Source organism: Macrotis lagotis, chromosome 2 (genome assembly GCF_037893015.1).
Source record: "Macrotis lagotis isolate mMagLag1 chromosome 2, bilby.v1.9.chrom.fasta, whole genome shotgun sequence".
Taxonomy (NCBI): Eukaryota; Metazoa; Chordata; class Mammalia; order Peramelemorphia; family Peramelidae; genus Macrotis; species Macrotis lagotis.
In genome coordinates, this window is record NC_133659.1 from 57,670,525 (window position 1) to 57,689,783 (window position 19,259).

At 38.1% G+C, this 19,259-nt stretch overlaps 1 long non-coding RNA gene across 4 annotated transcripts in view; it reads right to left on the minus strand.

Moving 5' to 3' along the window:
* LOC141511014 (uncharacterized) overlaps window positions 1-19,259 on the minus strand; it is a 64,207-nt gene that overhangs the window by 27,225 nt on the left and 17,723 nt on the right. Inside the window, exon 4 of one of the 4 annotated variants that reach the window (XR_012475241.1) lies at window positions 5,524-5,650. The exons of the other annotated variants lie outside the window; for them this stretch is intronic. This is a non-coding gene — a long non-coding RNA (uncharacterized LOC141511014). Of the gene's footprint in view, window positions 1-5,523; window positions 5,651-19,259 lie in introns of those variants that run through there. 4 annotated transcript variants of the gene reach the window in all.

The following is a 19,259-nucleotide window of genomic DNA, read 5'->3' on the forward strand; positions in this document are numbered from 1 at the left end:
GCTAATAGCTTATAACTAATACTACCACTAATTAATGCTAAAATACTAATAACATTTAGTACTTGACATTTTCAATTTTTTCTATTTTATCCTCACTCCAATTATGATAGTTCATACAAGCCCTCCTCATACATGGAAAAGTCTATATCTTTAATACCAGTATTTTCATAGTTGATGTAACAAAATAACCCTAACCCCCAAGATGGGATCCAAGGGATGGAGTAGAATGGGGCAGGGAAGGAGGGTAAACAAATAGACAAAGAATAGTAAATTTAAGCTATTAAAGCTTAAAACTGTACTAAGAGTTTGGGGATACCCTAGACATGCAAAGTAAAACATAAACATTTCAGGAAAAAGGCACTAGCAGCTGGAAGATCAGGAAAGGTCTCACCTTATAAATGAAGTACCACCTGAGCTGTACTTTTCATCCTTTTTCCACTCGTTAGTCCTCCAAATACTTGGAGACAGTTCAATAACATTCCTCACAAGTCATCCATTCTGCAGGCTAGAAATCCCAAATTCCTTCAACTGCTAGCATGATTGCAAAACCATATCAGACTACAGAGTGAGATTAAATTTATTTTTCCACTCATTTTTTAATAGTGGAAAGCCTTAATATGAAAGCATTAGACTGAAATCACTTGCTGAAATTTGGTTTAGGGATTCCAGTTGTAAATGCTCTCTCTTCTTTCTCCTCTTTCTTCCTTTCCCCTGCCCTCTGTCTCTGTTTCTCTGTCTCTCTGTCTCTGTCTCTGTCTCTGTCTCTGTCTCTCTCTCTCTCTCTCTCTCTCTCTCTCTCTCTCTCTCTCTCTCTCTTTCCCCAACCTCAGATATCTTTATTTTAGATACATTCACATCTTTCTCAGTTATATTATACCTACTTGGAGAAGATCTGATCTCCAGTACCAATAATGGACAAGGTAGAATACACACATACACACATACATCATAGCCCCTTCAATTCACCTACCAACTTTCTTTGGTCCTCTGAAATTTTGGGTAACAAATCTCAGAATTTGTGGTTTTTGGTTTGGTTTTGATTTGGGGATTTTTTTTCCTCTTCTCAATGGTGATTTCTGACTATACTAGAATGAACAAGAAATAATCATTTTTCTGTTTTACAGTTTTTAAATATTGAGACATACAATGTCCTAGGTATTAAATTCAGTAACAAAAGATGTGAATTTTAGTCTTAGTTCTGCAACTTTATCATACTACCATGATTAAGAGAAGATAGAATTTTATATTAGTGATTTAATGTGTGAAACATTTTATATGTATATATATATGTATATATAAAATCTCATTTGATTCCAATAACAACCTACTAAGAGATATTATTATTCCCATCCTACAGATAAGAAAACTGAGGCTTGCTCAGAATTTCCCAGAAAATGATGTTTGAGGAAGATTTCTAACTCAGCTTTTTTGGAACATGTCCAGCATCTAGCCATTGTATCATCTAGCTGCCTCTAGAATTGTCATTTAGGACTGGAAGGTACCTGAGAAGACACTCTAGTCTAGTCCTCTTGTTTTGCAGATGAGCAAACTAAGATCAAATGAATGACTTATTCAAGGTTACACAGTCCCATGATTCCAAATTCAGCACTTATCCCCCTGAACCTTGAGGCTTCTTCGTGAAACCATTTCTTTTCTCTGGGATGGAGTTCTGCCATCTTTGAAGTGCTGGAATTGGACTCAGTGAGGTAAGGTTCCATCCAACATTTTAATATTTTATTATCCTGCACCTCATTGGGTGTTCCTGGGAAGGTCACTTAACTTTGTGTTAGTTATAGTATCAGGTACCTCACTAGGATTTATATACTAATCTGTAAACATTTATAATATGGAAAAAAATCCAAATCCTTTATATATTCACAAAGGATGCTCCCCATGGTATTATTAAGCAAACTAAAATAATACCTTCATAACTCAAAAATTACCAGGGCTACTGAAATTGTAATATGCAGTATCCTAATAAGTGAGCTAACTTCACCTTTATTCTGCTTTGTATCTTTAACGCCTATCATATTTTTCAGTTCATAGTAGACACTCAAAAATGATTGTTCTCTGATTGGTTTCTTCCTTCAGAACTGCTGATTAGGGCCCATTGAGATAGTTCATTCACTTTGTCATTCCTGTCAGAAAGTCAATCTCTCCACAGGCATTTGGACTGGTCATTCTGAAACAATTAAAATAGAAGTCTCATCTTTCCTTAACACACATTTCATACATGTCCAACTCTTCATGATCTCATTTGGATTTTCTTGGCAAGGACACTGAAATAGTTTGCTATTTCCTTCTCCAGCTCATTTTACAGATGAGGATACTGAGGCAAGCAGGGTTAAATGACTTACCTAGGGTCACACAATTTAGTAAGTATCTAAGGCTAAATTTAAACTCAGGTCTTCCTGACTCTAGACCCAGAGCTCTATTCACTGGGTCACTTAGCTGCCCCTGCTAGGTATATGGTAGGCATTTAAAAAATGTTTATGGACTACTGCCAATTTCTAGGATCCCTCCCTCCCCCATCAACAAAACAATTCACTAAAGTGTTTGTAAAGAGCTTAACGTATATATATATATACATATATATGTATATATATATATGTATATATATATATACATATATATGGGGGTGGCTAGGTGGCACAGTGGATAAAGCACCAGCCCTGGATTCAGGAGTACCTGGGTTCAAATCCAGTCTCAGACACTTAATAATTACCTAGCTGTGTGGCCTTGGGCAAGCCACTTAACCCCACTGCCTTACAAAAAAACCTAAAAAAAACATATATACCAGCAGGAAATCTTCTGGCTCCAAAGGGTCATTAACTTCTCTTCCATCTCACATCCCCTTTTTACCTTTACATGGATACATGCCTCTTCTATAAAGTCCTTTGCTAGAGTTTACTAATCCCTTATAGCCATAAGGATATTTTTGTTTGTTTTTGCAACATTAACTTAAAAATGGGGCAGCAAAAGGCCTAATGGCCTAAAGACAGGAAGTTTTGTCTTACTGAATTCAAATCTGACCTCAGACCCTGTGCAAGTCACTTTACCCTGCTTGCCTCAATTTTCTCATCTATAAAATGAACTGGAGAAGGACATGGCAAACCACCCAAAAAAACCACAAATAGGTTCATGAAGAAGATGGAAAACAACTTAACAACAAATAAAAGTACAGATAAATAATCCAGGATTAGACCTAAAAAGGTTTTACAAGGTCTGACTTTCAGCTCTGGCAGAAATGAACTAAGACCAACTTTCCTAGACTCAGCTTCACATCCAGGAATTATAGTCTAACATATAAATAAGAACCCACCCTTTACAAAGCTACTTGTGTTAGAATGAGTGTGAAATATGAAGTCCAAAGAACTCCCTGCTCTGCCTTTTACTATTTAGGTCACCATATACAAGTCATTTCACCTCCATGGGAATTGCTTTTATCTATAAATGAGTGGGTTGAACTAGATGACTTCAAAGGTTTCTTCCAGTTTTAGAAAGATCACTTTTGTTCTCTAGACTTTTTGCACACTGAACTCCAGGAAGAAGAAGCTGGATCATTAAAAGACATTCACTTAAGAAGGGAATGTCAGACAGCACACAGAGTCATGGCTGGAAAGAATAATATGGTTAATTGACAGATATCTAGGTGTGGGTTGCTTCAGTGGTCCTGAATACTTAGCTAAATGTATTTCCCTAATGCACAGGGTGGAATACATGTTAATGTGTCTCTCTCTATGGCAACTGATTATTGCTCACATCGCAGTTATCTCAGAACAGCAGAGCCCAGGGAGTTATCTTGCCTGGTTATCTTTACTGGTAGCAACTGACAAAATTACTTTGAATATTGAATAATATGATTTTTAAAGGTTGCATTGGTTGATTATTTTTTTCCTTTCACTAAATAGCCTTTGAAATCTATACATAAGTCATTAGCAAATTAAAGGAAGTTATTTGAGAATAAAAGAAACACTGAATTTGGAGCCTGGGTTTAAATCCCATTTTTAACCCTTACTCCCTGTGTGACTATGATAGAGTATTTTATCCCTTCTTGGCCTCAGTTTCTTCTATAAAATAGGGATGACAATAACTGTAATATTTGCTGCACATAATTGTTATAAGGCTAAAATGATATGGTACATTTCTAATACCCAGAGTAGTTCTCTGTCTCCAACAAGGATCTCCAAGGTTCAGGATAGCCTCTGGGTCAATATTCATTCAATAGCATAGTTCACAAGCCCTCCTTAATGTGTTTATCTTATAACCAGAGAGCAAAAAAAAAAGAAAAACTCAGAATGAAAGCATTGAATGAGCTAGAAGAAAAATAGCAAAATTCTTGTTTGTCCTTTGCTTGAGAAGACTGTGACATCAGGGAGGTGATGCCATGATATGCAATAGAATTGCATTTAAGTGAGGCGGGGGGGGGGGCTGTGCAAAGTCATCAGCCTCACTTTCTCCTCTGAAGCCATCTGGGTCCAGTGGCCAGATATGGATCAGTATAACTGATGATTTCCTTGGATGCAGAGGGGAGACCTTGGCCTTTTAAAGCTAAAATCTCTCCCAGGTCACAGTCTGACTGAAGCAAAACCCATTTAGTGATTAAAGTTAGATAAGAGATGAGACAAAGAGGCCAAGGATGGTCATTTTTGCTTAGTCCAAAAAAAAATTAAACTAGGAGGGCAAGAACCTCAGGGCTTTTCTGTGATTAAGGCAGATAAGTAATAAATAAAGCAAAGAATAGTCTCTTTTCAATACTTAAAAAAATTAAACTAGGAGGGCAAGATCCTCAAGGCTTCTCAGTGATGAAAGCAGGAAAATAAGAAATGAAACAAAGAGTAGCCTTTTTTTTCCACAGTCAAAAAAAAAATCAGTCTGGAAGGGAAGGCTTGGGGTTTCGGGCCAAAACTGAAACAATTACTATTGATTCAGAACCAATCAAGACCCAAAGAATGAGAAAGTGGGCTTTACCTGGGGTTCCAAACTGCTAGTGAGCTTTGGAGATTGATGATGGACTTCTGCTTCATTGTGAGTGGGGGCACCCCAGGGGAGAGCAGGTGACAAGTGAGGTGACAAGTGAAGAAGCTTTTTCACTTGCTGGACAAGTCATGGCTCATACAAGTTCTTGAAAGTGCTACAAGTCTGCAGCAAGGGCAGAGTGATGAGTGTGGTTAATGAGTTGTGAAGTCAACGGGTGTCGAGGTACCGCCATACTCATAAAGTCTTGAACATTTAGCAAAAGAGGTTTGCTTATCCTATCACAGCAAGAATATGCAACAGGATTGCAAAAAAATTAATTTCTCTTCATATCATGCCCATTTCCATTTGGAAATGTTATTGTTTGAATATTAATGTTTTAGAGTCTCAGTTCTCTCTGTCTCTGTCTCTATCTCTGTCTCTCTGTCTCCCTCTCTCTCAGACACACACACACACACACACACACACACACACACACACACACACACACACAAACTGCACTCACTATACTACCATATTGTAAGGGATGGGAAGCTTACCTATTGAGAAGCCACCTGAGAATCTCTTTGATATTTTCCCAGTGTCTGTCATTAGGGAGACAATAGCAGTATAGCTTTAGTGTCATCTTGATAGAAATCAGTCAACCAGGTGGAAGGAGAACAAAAGCAGTCAGCTGCACCAAAGTTAAGTTAGAGAGCTGTGGTCAGATAAGGAAAGACCAGCAGGAATCTTCTAGCTCCAAAGGGTCATTAACTTCCCTCTCCCTTCCTCTTCCATCTCACATGCCCATTTTAACCTTCACATGGATACATGCTTCTTCTATCACTTCTGTTCAACCAAGTGCTAAGTCAAGTTTGAATTCCCAAGAGGGAAAAACCCAAAGAGTCAAAGAGAAAAACAGGAAATGGAGTTCATAGCAAAGATTCCAATTGGCTGCTACATAGTAAGAGCTGAAATAAATGCTTACTGACTTGACTTAGCAGGTTGACTTTGAAGGATCAACTTATCCTTTTGAATCTCAGGGTAGCTAGGTGGCACAGTGGATAGAACATTGGCCCAGGAGTCGGGAGGACTTAAGTTCAAATTTGACCTCAGACACTTTAATAATTACCTACTGTGTGACCTTGGGCAAGTCACTTAACCCCATTGTCTTGTAAAAAAAAGATTAAAAGATGCCAAGTTAAAAGGGATTTTACAAATCAAACAGAATATTTCCTCATGTATACGATGCTCCCACATATAAGACACACCTTAATTTTGAGGCGCAAAATTTGAAAAATTGTATTACATAAAATTATTGAACTCAAGTTTTATTCATCATAAGATTCTTACAACTCCTCATCACTGTCAGAACTCCCATCCATGAGCTCGTCCTCCTCTGTGTTTGATGATGGATCCACTGTTTTAGGAGAGATTCCAATCACTTTTGTGACTGTGCTCTGGGCTGTGGTTGACCACCAGCACTCCTTGGGTAAGTCTTGGGTGTGGACGCATGCTTAATGCATTCAGGTTTATGAACCTGAAGCACCAGTGGTGTCCTCCTTTGAAATCAGTCACTTCTTTTTCATCAGCAATTCTTCTGGCCTCCTGCTGAACCATCTTTGTGGACACAGGAATTCCAATCGCCCTTTGCTCTTCAATCCATCTCTTCAATTCCCTCTCTAAATCAGGCCACTTGGCTCCTTGCCTCTCAGGGCCTTCTTCTGCCATGACATTTTCAGTAGGATTTCTTCTTCCCAGAGCCAGTCTTGGATTGTTTTCACAGTTGGAGGAGGACCAGACTGAGGTTCAGTAGAATGATTTCCATTCACTTTTGCAAACTTTTGAACTTGAATTCAGCACTTGACAAAAATATTTCTGGGCCATTCCTGGGCAGAAAGTGGCAAAAAATAACCTTGTATATTAGTAACAGATGCCAAACAATGAGCGCAAAGACAGCAAGCATGAAAAAGCAGGAAATGCAAGTAAAAAAATCTGCAACCACTATATAAGATGTTCCCAGTTTTTAGATCCCAGATTTTTCAAAAAATTGTGCATCTTATACATGAGGAAATATGGTAGTTTCTATTTCATCCCTGAGACAATAGGGAGTCACTAGGATTTATTGAACAGGGTGGGAAGAGGGGTTTGTCATGGTCAGACATTCCTTCATTTTAGGAAGATAATTTTGGTAGCTAAGTGAAAAATGGAGAGCTATGGGGAGATACTTAAGGCAGGGATGCCAGCCAAAAGACTGTTGCAAAAGTTCAAGTGGGAAGTAATAAGAGCCTGAACCAAGATGTTGGATGCCTCAGAGGAGAAAAACACATTTACAAGATTATTGAGAAAATAGGATCAGCAAAATTTGGCAATAGGGTCGTCAAGGATAATACTGACATTGTGAGCATGGGCAACCAGAAAGATAATAAAAGTTTGGAAGAGGATTGCTTGGATGGTTAGTTCTGTTTTGAACATGTTGATTTGAGATGTCTAAGGGACACTTAGTTTGAGTTATCCAAAAGGTTTTTCATGACTGGATATTCTAAAAGAGGTAAGAGTTAGTTAAATAAATCTGAAAATCATCTTCAAAGAAATAATCATTGAACTCTTAAGAACTGATAAGATAATTAGATAGTTTGAACGGAGAAGATGGCCAAGATAGAACCATGGATGTCCATTCAGGATTACTCAAGGTTAGTCAGCAGGGCCTGGATGAAGACTCAGTAAAGACAAAGAGAAAAATCAGATAGATAGGAGAAGAACCCAGAAAGAAACCTAGATAAGAGAGGATCTAGGGGAAGGGGGTTATCAACAATGTCATTAGCAATTTTGGGCAGAGTAGTTTCTGTTGAATGATGAGATCAAAAGTCAGATTACAGAAGGCTGACAAGTGATTAAGAAAAAAGGAAATGGAAGTATGGATTGTAAACAAATTTCTGAAAAAGTTTAATCTCAAAAAGGAGGAGGTGTAAAGTATGATAGATTTTGTGTATGTTAAGTCAAGTGAGGGTTTTTTAAAGAATGGGGAGAATTATGAATGTTTGTATGCATCGGGGAAGCAATCAGTAGAAAGGGATAGTAAGGGAAAGAGAGGGAAAAGGGGGGTAGCATGAACAAAAAAAAAATCTTCTAATTGAAAGTCAAGGGTACATGTAGTAGGGTTTTCCTTAGCAAGGAAAAGTCATCTTTTTATGTGACAATGATGAGAGAGGAAATGGTGGACAATCTACAGTGGTGTGAGATGAAAAGAAAAGGCAAAGAGGAAGCTTTAACCCAAAGCTTTCTTTTTTTAGTGAAATGTGAAGCAAGGTTTTCAGGTCAGATTGGGGTTCCATAAGAGGCTTGAGCCATTGTGGTAAATTAGATTATGCATCAGTTAGATACGTATATAAAGATTGTGTTGCTGTGGTGTGGCCCCAGTTGAGATAATATAACAAAAATTTTAGTGAACTCAATCAGCATCAATTTACAATTTTTTTCCAACTCAGTTCAACAGCATATGAGTATACATAAAAATAGCAGATGAAGGGAACAATCCAAGGTAGATTTTGGCAATCAATAATTGAAAGTGAGATACAGAGGCAAAGGACTTAAGAATAACGACAATGAGACTTGAACTGGTTCCTCAAGAAGTCAGGATAGGGACATAAGGAGAGTGTAGAAAGGTAAGTGATAGTGGCTTGGAAAAGGATTCCTCAGTCAGGGTAGAGAGATCAAAAGCTATGGTGAAGTCAAAGAACAGGATAATTGTTGTTGAGTCATATCTGACTTTCCTTGACCCCACTGGAAGTTTCCTTAGCAAGGATACTAGAGGGGTTTACCATTTCCTTCTCCATCTCATTTTACTGATGAAGAAACTGAGTAAAGTGACTTGTGCAGGATCACACAGCTAGTAAAGTATCTGAGGCTGGATTTGAACTCAGGAAAAAGGAGTCTGGCACTTTATCCACTGCACCATCTAGCTGCTCCTCAAGGAACAGGGTTAAGGACTACAAAAGAGAGGGGGAAAATGAAATGATTAAAAAATCATGATCAAATAAAGAAATTTCAGAGTTCATGAACATGAAAGTGAAAGAGCTCTTGGAAGCTCCAAGAACTGAGCAAATTGAGAATTTGTGAAATTAAGGATTTTTAGGGAAGGTCAAGATGAAAACTGAAGGGTTGCCTAGTATGAGGGCAGGAGTTGGGGTACAGAGAAAGACTGTGATCCAAGTACTGAACTCATTAAAGAAGGAAACAGAGTGTCTATAGAATCTATAGAAAATAGCTATCAGAATCTTGATTGAGTGATATATTTGGATGAAATGAACCTCCTAAGAGCACAAGTTACTTAATTATAGCAGTGGAGGAAGCATCTGGCAGAAATGATGGGGAGCAAGGAGTATCCTCACTATGCCAAATGAGTTGATGTGAATAAAACAACAACTCATTCTCTGAAACTGGATTGGAACTCAAGTCTTCCTGATTCCACGCCCAATGTATCCAATGTACCACCTAACTGTGTCTAGGATCCTTTGTTCTCTTGGGATCTTCTTGCCCCTAATAAGATAGCTTTCTGTTAGAGCAGCAGTTTACTAATCATACTAGTAGATAGAATACCTGCCCAGGAAAGAGCCAGGGCTCACTACCTGGGTCCCTATTTGACCTTTAGCATACCTTGGCTATATGACGTGGGGAAAATTATTTAATCTCTTAGCTTCCAAGGTAACTAATTCAGGAAGACTCCTCTTCCTAAATTGAAATCCAACCTCAGGCACTTATTAGCTGAGTGACCCTGGGCAAGTTCCTAATACTTTTCTCCTCAGTTTCTTCATCTGTAAAATAGCTGAGGAAAAAAATGGCATTTTTGTCTATAAAATCCCAAACTAGGTCATGAAGAATAAGAAATAATTAATAATAACAAAGTACAGACCAGTTGGTATTCTACATTGGTAAAGGGAGTTTCCTTACTAAAGAATTCCCCACACCAGAGTTGTCAAACATTTCACTATAGACTACATGTGGTCCCCGAAACTCTAGAGACAATCAAGATTAAAATGTAATTGGAAAATAGTTAACAAAATAAAAATTCAATAGACTATATGATTTTTCTGAGTCAACATGAGCCCTATATGAATCCTTGTGACCCCCTTTTCTATTTGAGTTTGACACCACTGCCCTACAACAGTGAAATTACAGACTTCTACCAAAATAACATTTTACATAATGATAGCAATATTAACTAGAGTATCAACATCATTAAATATAGGCAATATTTTTTTGTGAAGGAGCTCAGGAATGAAAGTCAAGAAAAATGGCACTCTGGTGATGTTGCACCATCGATTCCCTATGTGATGCAAGGGAAGTTGTTGCAAAGGTTTTATTGACCTCATTTTGGACTGTGTGACCCCTACATTCCATTCTAGTTCTGACATCTTATATTTTGACATGAAGATCAAATGGCCTCAACTTTGGGTGGCCTCAACTCTACCGACCATTGTCAAGAAATAAACAAAAATAATAAAAGAAAACAAAACACACAGGAAAAAAAACCCTTCTGAACATGATGAACTCTTTATGAAAATTATCTCTTATGTATCATTTTCCCTTAATTCTAGTTCCTCATGCTGAAAATTATTAATTTGTAAACATGTTTAACAAAATATACATGTAAAATGCTACCCTATTCCCTGTAGAGGGGAGGGGGGTGAGAAGGAAGGATGGAGGGAAATTCTGTAACTTGGAAATATGCATGTACATATGGATGAAAATAAATTTTTAAAAAGATTCAAAAGAAGAAATAAACAAGTGTCTAAGTGACTGAAATGGTTGCTAAAACCTCTATGTACTGGCATTATACTAGATTCGTTACTCTCCCATTTCCCAAATCTTGCTGTTACTAAACCTGACCCATTCTTTTGGTTCACACAGTGATCATCTTAGTGGCCAATCCTTCTTCACTTGTTACCCAGAGAATTATAAGAGGCTCTTGATTTGTCACCCTGCCACAAGTCACGCACTCCTCCAGACCTTCCTATATACTGCTGCCAAAATGATTTTCCTTAAATGAAATTCTCATCAGGAGACTCCTTTTCTTAACTAACTCCACAGGCTTCTTGCTTGTTTATAGCACAAAACATATCCACTATTTAGCTTTTAAAGTCCTGCAGAATTTTGGCCCCAACCATGTTTCTAGCCTCATTGGATATTATTCCCATTCTTGAACTCATCGATCCAGACAAAGCAACCTTCTCCTGCACCATCTCCTGCTTTCATTTTAACTCTCAATAGAACTAGACAGAGCTAAGGTGCATAGTCAATTAGTTTGTTTATTTGTTTGTACTTTGTTGAATTTTATAGTCAACAGAGATAGTAATTTCTGGATGAAATGTAGGCTCTCCTAAGCATGACTACAAGCAGGAAGAGACATCTAACAGCCAAAGAATTAGGTGGAGAAACAGAATAATGACCAAAAAAACAACACCAGACATAAATCTAGAAAAGCTATCAAAAAACATTTAGTGAAGGAGACAATAGTCCTACACACCTCAACAAGCCCTGAGGACATCCAGAGTACAGTAAGTGATTTCTTACTGATGGCCTGAGTCATCAAGAAAAGGTTAAATTTGTTCAGTATACAGCTATTAATAACATCAGGACATAGTGTGAGGTGGAAAAAGCACTGGGCTAGAAACCAGAAGTTTTGGGTTCTAGCCATAGCTTTGACATTAGCGATATGACATTGAGCAAATAATTTCTCTGGGTTTCAGTTTCCTCATTTGTAAAACAGGAGCACTATTGCCTGTCTAATAGGATTATTGTGACCATCAAATTCATATGAAAATGCTTTAAAATATAATTTTTGTCTAATAATTTTAGAAAAATTTGCTAAGAAAATGGTGAGGATTTTAAAGAACTGAAGAGAGCAATCTTCATTTACCATTTTGGTCTGAGTTCTTTTTTCTATAATCTGACTCATTTAAACTCAAATATGACCTATAACCAGTTCCATTTTTCAGGATATAATATTCATATACATATATATATATACACATATCTATATATGCAGAGAGAAAAATAGAGAGAGGGAGGGAGGGAAGGAAGGAGGGAGGGAGAGGGAGAGAGAGGAAAAGAGGGGTCCTTTCAAGGAGATCTAATTTTAAGGATGAAGTCTACATTCAGGACACCCAATATTTGGACCAAATATGGCACCTAGAAAATTCAGTTATGTGGAACACCTCATTAACTGACAATAATAAGGATAATGAGGCATGAACACATATAAAAAGACTTCTGGGAGGAGCTGGCCTGTAGCCCATTTCATATAACATTTTAAGATCACCTTGAAGTTATTCAGTCACTCCTATAAAAACTCAATGTGTTCAAAATGGAATTATTCTTCTTGCCTCCAGTACCACCTCCTCCTTCTGACTTCTCTAGTTCTGTAAATGGCACTACCATTCTCCCACTCATCTAGTTTCTAAATCTTTGAGATCTTGTTGACTCCTCACTCTGAGAAGTAGCATGACATGGTGGATACAATGCCAACCTCAGAGTCATAAAACCTGAATTCAACTTCTGCTATAATACACATTGATGATGTGACCCTGAACAAGCAACTTAACTTCTCCATAACCCAAGACAGCTCTCTAAGACTATAAGTTTCAAGAAGGTGCCAATCTAAAGAGATAAATTGTGTTGGTATTTAACGAAGAAATTTTCAGAGATAAAAGTTTCTTCATTAAATACCAACAAAATCAAAACTCCAGTCCTACTAGCCAATTGGCAAAATAGGGAACAGAGAAAGGCAAAAGACAATCCCTTTCCCCACAGAATTCACAATCTAAAGAGGAGACAGCATGCAAACATCGGTGTGTAAATAAGATTTATACTTGAAAGTGCTGTAATTATAAGCAAGCGAATTAGATTTGAGTGAGGAAGTGCTGTACTAAGTCACCAGCTTCACTTTTTCCTCTGGAGTCACCTGGGTCCAGTGGTCAGATGTGAATCAGGGATCATTAGGAATTTGGAATCATCTCAGGGAAGGCACTAAGATTAAGGAAGACTAGGAAAAAAATTCTTGCAGAAGGTAAAACCTTCACTGAGACTTGAAGGAAGTCACTGAAGTTAGAGATGAGGAGGGAGAGAGTTCCATGCATGGAAGTAAAAATAACCAGAACAATGTCACTAGATCGCAGTCTGTGGAGTAAGGGATATGAAAACTAGAGAGGTAAGATGGAACCAGTTTCTAAAAGCTTTAAAAGTCAAACAGGGGGTGGCTAGGTGGCATAGTGGATAAAGCACCGGCCTTGGAGTCAGGAGTACCTGGGTTCAAATCCCACCTCAGACACTTAATAATGACCTAGCTGTATGGCCTTGGGCAAGCCACTTAACCCCATTTGCCTCGCAAAAACCTAAAAGAAAAGTCAAACAGAGATGTATATTTGCTCCTGGAGGTGACAGGGAACCATTGGAGTTTACTGAATAAGGCAGGCCTCAAAGGATATGACCAGAGCTGCAATTTTTAAAAAGTTACTTTGCCATCTTTTTTCCAGAGTAGATGATAGACTGGAATAGAGAGAGAGAGTTGAGGCAGATTATTGTAATAGTTCAGGCAAGAGGTGATGAGGAACCTGCACCAGGCTTTAAACTTTGAAAGAAGAGAGAAAGGAGTATATACAAAAGTTGTTACAAGAAGTCAGATCTGCAGGATTTGGCAACAGGTTGGATATGAGGAGAGAGCTTTGAGAAAGAGTTAAGGAGAGAGTAGGTTGCAAGCCTAGGAGATTGAGAGGATGAACGTGCCAATCATAGGAAAGTTAAAAAAAAGAGGGGTTAGGAGATGATGATAAATTTAGTTTTGGAAATATTGAGTTTAAAGTACCCATGGGATATTGAATTCCAGTGAGGTGGTGCAGCGATAGAGCACCAGCCCTGGCATCAAGAGGACCTGAGTTGAAATCTGACCTCAAACACTTCCAAGCTGTGGGACCTTGGGTAAATCACTTAACCTTGATTGCCTCACATCCAGGACCATCTCTAGTCATGCTGATCCATATCCAGCCACTGGGCCCAGATGGCTCTGGAGGAGAAAGTGAGGCTGGTGAGTTAGTACATCACCCCCTCACTCAAATCCAATTCATCTGGTTGTCATGGTATCACCTCCATGAAATCCTGGTCTTCTTTGAGGGGACAAACAACATCATCACCAACCAAAAGACAGCTAGAAAATTCTGAATTTGAAGTTAAGAAGAATTGAGTTTGAATCCTACCTCTAACTGATAATTTTATTAAGATGCTAAAGTCATTTAATTGCTTCTAGCCTCAATTTGCACATTTGTAAAATTGGGATAATCATATAGAATCTATCTCATAGAGTTGTTATAAGGATCCGATGGGAGAGTATGCCAGAATGCATAAATTATTAAACGTCACTAATTATTTATCTCAAGTTTATAACAGTCTGGAAATTTAAGTACTGAGTTAAGTACTGAAGATCAATATTTCTATAGCAAAAAAGGAAGAGACCTGAGTTTATCATACACAATTGCCAAAACTTTGTTACATTCATTTTCTCTCAGAATATCTCCATGTGTGCCATAGAATGTTTAAGGTTTTTAGTCATTATCATGACCAAACAGCACTGGACATCAGGAAACCTGGGTTCTAGTCCTGGCTTTACCAAAGTTGGGAGACATGACCAAGCCACATGGCTTCTCAGTTTTCTCAACTATAAAATATAAGAATTGGGTTTGATAACATTTAAGTATTGTTCTTGATCTTCCATTATGATTTCTGCACAGACTGATCTAAGCTCCCTCCCCATGAAAAAAAACAGAGCCTCAAAACACAGGATGTCTAAATAAAGCAAACCTATATTAACTAGTGTTTCCCAGACAGTACAGCTTTATTCAGATAGGTCTCAGTAGTAAGTCTAATCCAGTTAAATTCTAGAAAAATAATAGGAGCATCATGTTTCATAAATGCATAAGAAAATGCATTCATGATGCATCCTCTCTCAGTTTACAACTGAGGAGATTATGCTCTTACATATCTTGAAAAAATAATTTATTTCCTTCCAGCTTCCAGGTTCAAGATCACTTCCTCATCATTGCAGATCATTTCCAAACCACGAATGCATATCATGTTTGTATACAGCTATTGGATGTTGTCTCCTCCAATAGACTGTGAGTTCCCAGAGGGCAGAGATTGTCTCTTTTCTTTGTATCTTCAGCATCCAACACACCTAGGGCCTGGCATGGCAAACTCTTAATAAATGTTTGTTAACTAGCAACAAGTGTTGTCAACCTAGACTACATCTCTTAAAGACAGTCACCAATTTAAAAGTGTGATTGAATAAAGGTAACCAGAAAATGTTTGTGAAACGTTCATTTGAAAAGAAAAGTTCATTTGAATGTGGTCTTAATTGTATTCTTTTGTTTAGTACAGTTGAAAGGACACTCATTTTGGAGTCAGAATTCTGGGTCTTAATCCTGGTCCTTTTGTGTCATTTTAGGCAAGACATTTAGCTTCATTCATCTTCAATTCCTTCATTTAATAAAAGATCTAAGGCTCTTTACAATTCTAAATCTGTTGGGGGGTCAGTTCTGGATCATATGCCTTCATACAGTTTGAGTCTAAGGAAGGACCCCAGAAGGTCATCTAGCTCAGCTTCATGTCCAAAAAGAATAACCAACATAGTGTCATCTGGCTCACAAGTCATGTGAAGCATGCAACATTCCCAAGTATATAGTCTGAACTAGATTAAAATGTAGTTCCCATCTGATTGTAACATGTTGACGCAGTAATAAAAAGGAAAAATGTGTGAGTTTTTATGTCAATATGGAGCCCTTAGGGATCTTATTTATTGTTTAATAGCCCTCATTTCTATTTGAGTTTGATACCACTGACCTCAAAGAAGGGAAACCAATCTCTTTCAAGGCAGCCTTTCCTACTACAACATATTTCTCCCTTATGAAGTATATGGGAGAGGCAGATAGAGACATGAAGAGACAGAGAGACAGCAGACAAATAGAGACAGAGATAAAATAGAAGGAAGAAGAAGTGGGGAGGGAGGGAGAGAGGAAGGAAGGAAGGAAGGAAGGAAGGAAGGAAGGAAGGAAGGAAGGAAGGAAGGAAGGGAGGGAGGGAGGGAGGGAGGGAGGGAGGGGAGGAAGGAAGGAAGGAAGGAAGGAAGGAAGGAAGGAAGGAAGGAAGGAAGGAAGGAAGGAAGGAAGGAAGGAAGGAAGGAAGGGAAGGATAAAGGATAAGGAGGAAAGAAAGAGGAAACACTAAATCACCAGAGAATATTCCATCAGGGTCCAAGGTCCAGAGTTATGACTCATGATGATTTATGCCAATACCTGATGTTGCTTGGGGAAAACTTTTAAGCTTCCATGGTTCTTAGAAAACTATTACCTCTATCCTCAGATTAACCCCTTTTTGGTGTGGTAGTTGCTTACTTATTTGTTGAGAGGCTATGATCAACAGGAATTTATCAAATTAAGATCTTTTTCAAGTTCCCAATCATGGGGGAACTATACCATTCTCCCTGATCTTCTGTACAGTTCAATGGACATTAACAAGGTATAATGAAATCAGCCTTAGGAACATGATTTAATTGTAAATTGTCTTTATTCAAGACATGAAGTAAAAGGGCTACAATCAAACTATATGAAAACAACGATCAAATGAACAACATACCTGAAACACCGCCCCCATAACCCAACTATCCAAAACAGCTCTCTAGATATATTCCAAACCCAGTTCAGGTATCTTAACTCAGTTTCTCCATTAGTCATACTCCAATCAGGAGTAAGTGAATATTCCCAGTGTAGGCCTTAGCAAATGTCCCTTCCCAACTCCTTCAGTCTCTGATCTGTCCTTCATTCACAAACTCCAAGAAAATCACTGTTCAAAATGGTGGAGGGAACATAGACTCAGGCCAATCATCTAATTTCTCACTCCTCAATCTTCCCTAGATAAAGCAGCTGAAATTGCTTCACTTTGGCCCTACCTCTATCCTCTCCTCCCCCATACTCCTATCCATAGACACAGTCTTTACTAATATAGTCTGTTTTTAAAAATTGTCTCCATGTCCCTGAGAAAGCTCTCTCAGATTCAATGCTCTTTGTTCTCTTTATAGATCTCTTCACTAGCAAACTGAAAAGTTGAATATCTCAGCATTATTTGTACTCCAGTCCTTTGGCTCTTTTCAATCAGTCTAAGAAGTTTTTATAGATGGGGCTAACCTTTAATGGAGGACCCATATTCTTGTCAGATGAGACAAAGATATCATTTTGTTGTACACTTATATAGGGTTTCCCAAAAATCTTGGTGAACTTGTAAGCTTTAATAGACTCAAATTTCAGTAAAAATTTTGGGATACCCCATATAGGATTTTCTAGCTTTAAATAGTTTTGAGGTAAGTAACACAACTATTATTCCTTACTTACTATATGCAAGATGACTAGGTACCATATAGGCTCCTTTGAAGTATGCAGTATGGTAGTGTTAGCCTAAGCATATGAAGAAACAAATGAATAAAGAAATATGCTTGAGGCAAATTGCAAAGCCAACCATCAAAACATACAAGAATAGAATCAGCTTTACCTAATAAAAAAGGTTGCTGTCCCAATAAAGACATATGCATTCAACCTCTTCATCTTCCCCTTCTCCCACCCCCTCCCTTCAGCCATTTATACTCCCATTCCAAGTTCATCTTACTTTTAGGCATCCATTCCAGCCATTTTTCTTGCCATCCATCCTACTGCTGTGATGATCAAATTAAACTAGAGAGGAAGTACTGAGATGTTTGATCCACTTATCTTTGGAACTGTAGTCATGGTTGGGGAGAAGATGAGCACAAATTCACAAAGCTCATTATATGTAGCCTCCACCACACAAACCTTCCAACTATTCAACCTCACCATCTTTTTGTCATCCAACCTATCCCCAAATGCACCCCCTCTCCCATTCTATTCCATGCCTCTTCATCTGGGAACACCATTTCAATCCAATCCAGAAAACACTAGGGATATAATGAAGAAGAAGAAGAAGAAGAAGAAGAAGAAGAAGAAGAAGAAGAAGAAGAAGAAGAAGAAGAAGAAGAAGATAGCTTCTGCCCATAAGGAGACAACACAAACAAAAAAAAGGACAAAGTGGGAGAGGAACCTGAAAAATGCTGGCAGGCCAGTGCACCTTGTTTTGTGAAGTTGAAACCAGGCAGAACAGTAGATGTAGAGTGAACTGAGTCTTTCTATTAAGGAAGACATTAGGAGAGATTTAGTACTACAATGCAACTCTTCAATCAGAGAAAAGAGGGAGGTGGTAGTAATCAAGACAGCAGGAAGTGAGTTTAGGAGTGATGAGCCTACTCTGGTAGGGCATCTTGTTCTTTAGAGTTGAAACCAGTCAGGGAAGTAAATGGAGAGTGGACAACTAACCAAGTCCATACTCTACCATTGTTTCTGAAAAATGAGTCAGTCAGGGCGGCTAGATGGGGCAGTGGATAGAGCAACCAGCCCTGGAGTCAGGAGTACCTGGGTTCAAATCCGGCCTCAGACACTTAATAATTACCTAGCTGTGTGGCCTTGGGCAAGTCACTTAACCCCACTGCCTTGCAAAACCTAAAAAAAATTGAGTTAGTCAGCTCCTCTATGACTCTACTTAGCATTCCTGTGACTTCCCCAGACAAAACACCTTCTTTGGCTTTCATTTCCCTGAGTGAGTTCACTTAAATGCTCCTTAAAGGTAGAGATTACTTCATTTTTGTCTTTATGTCCTCAGAACATTATTAAAGAATAAACACCTAAAGCTTCCACTCATTCATTCTATTCAACAAACAATTATTAATATCTACTAGGTATGTGTCCAACATATCACTAAGAACAGAAAATAGAAAGGACAAAAAAACAGTCTAAGAATTAATTTGCTTAGATTAAGGATGTGATATATTTTTGTATGATTTTTCTGCCTCTTGAATTAAAAACTATTATTCTTTTTCCATCATACTGACTCTTCATGACCTCATTTAGGGTTTTCTTGGCAAAGATATAGGAATGGTTTGCCATTTCATTCTCCAGCTCATTTTACTGATGAGGAAACAAGCAAACAGGATTAAGTAATTTGCCCACAGTCACATAGCTAGTGTTTGAGGACAGAATTGAATAGTCTTCCTGACACTAGGTCTAATGCTTTAGCATCAAGTATCGACCTAGCTTCCCTTAAAAGCTATAGAACATTATAGAATTGCAAACTGGTTTTTTTGTTTTCTAATTGGTTTTTGATAGTTTGCTAGAGGTATGAATATCCCTCTTAAATGT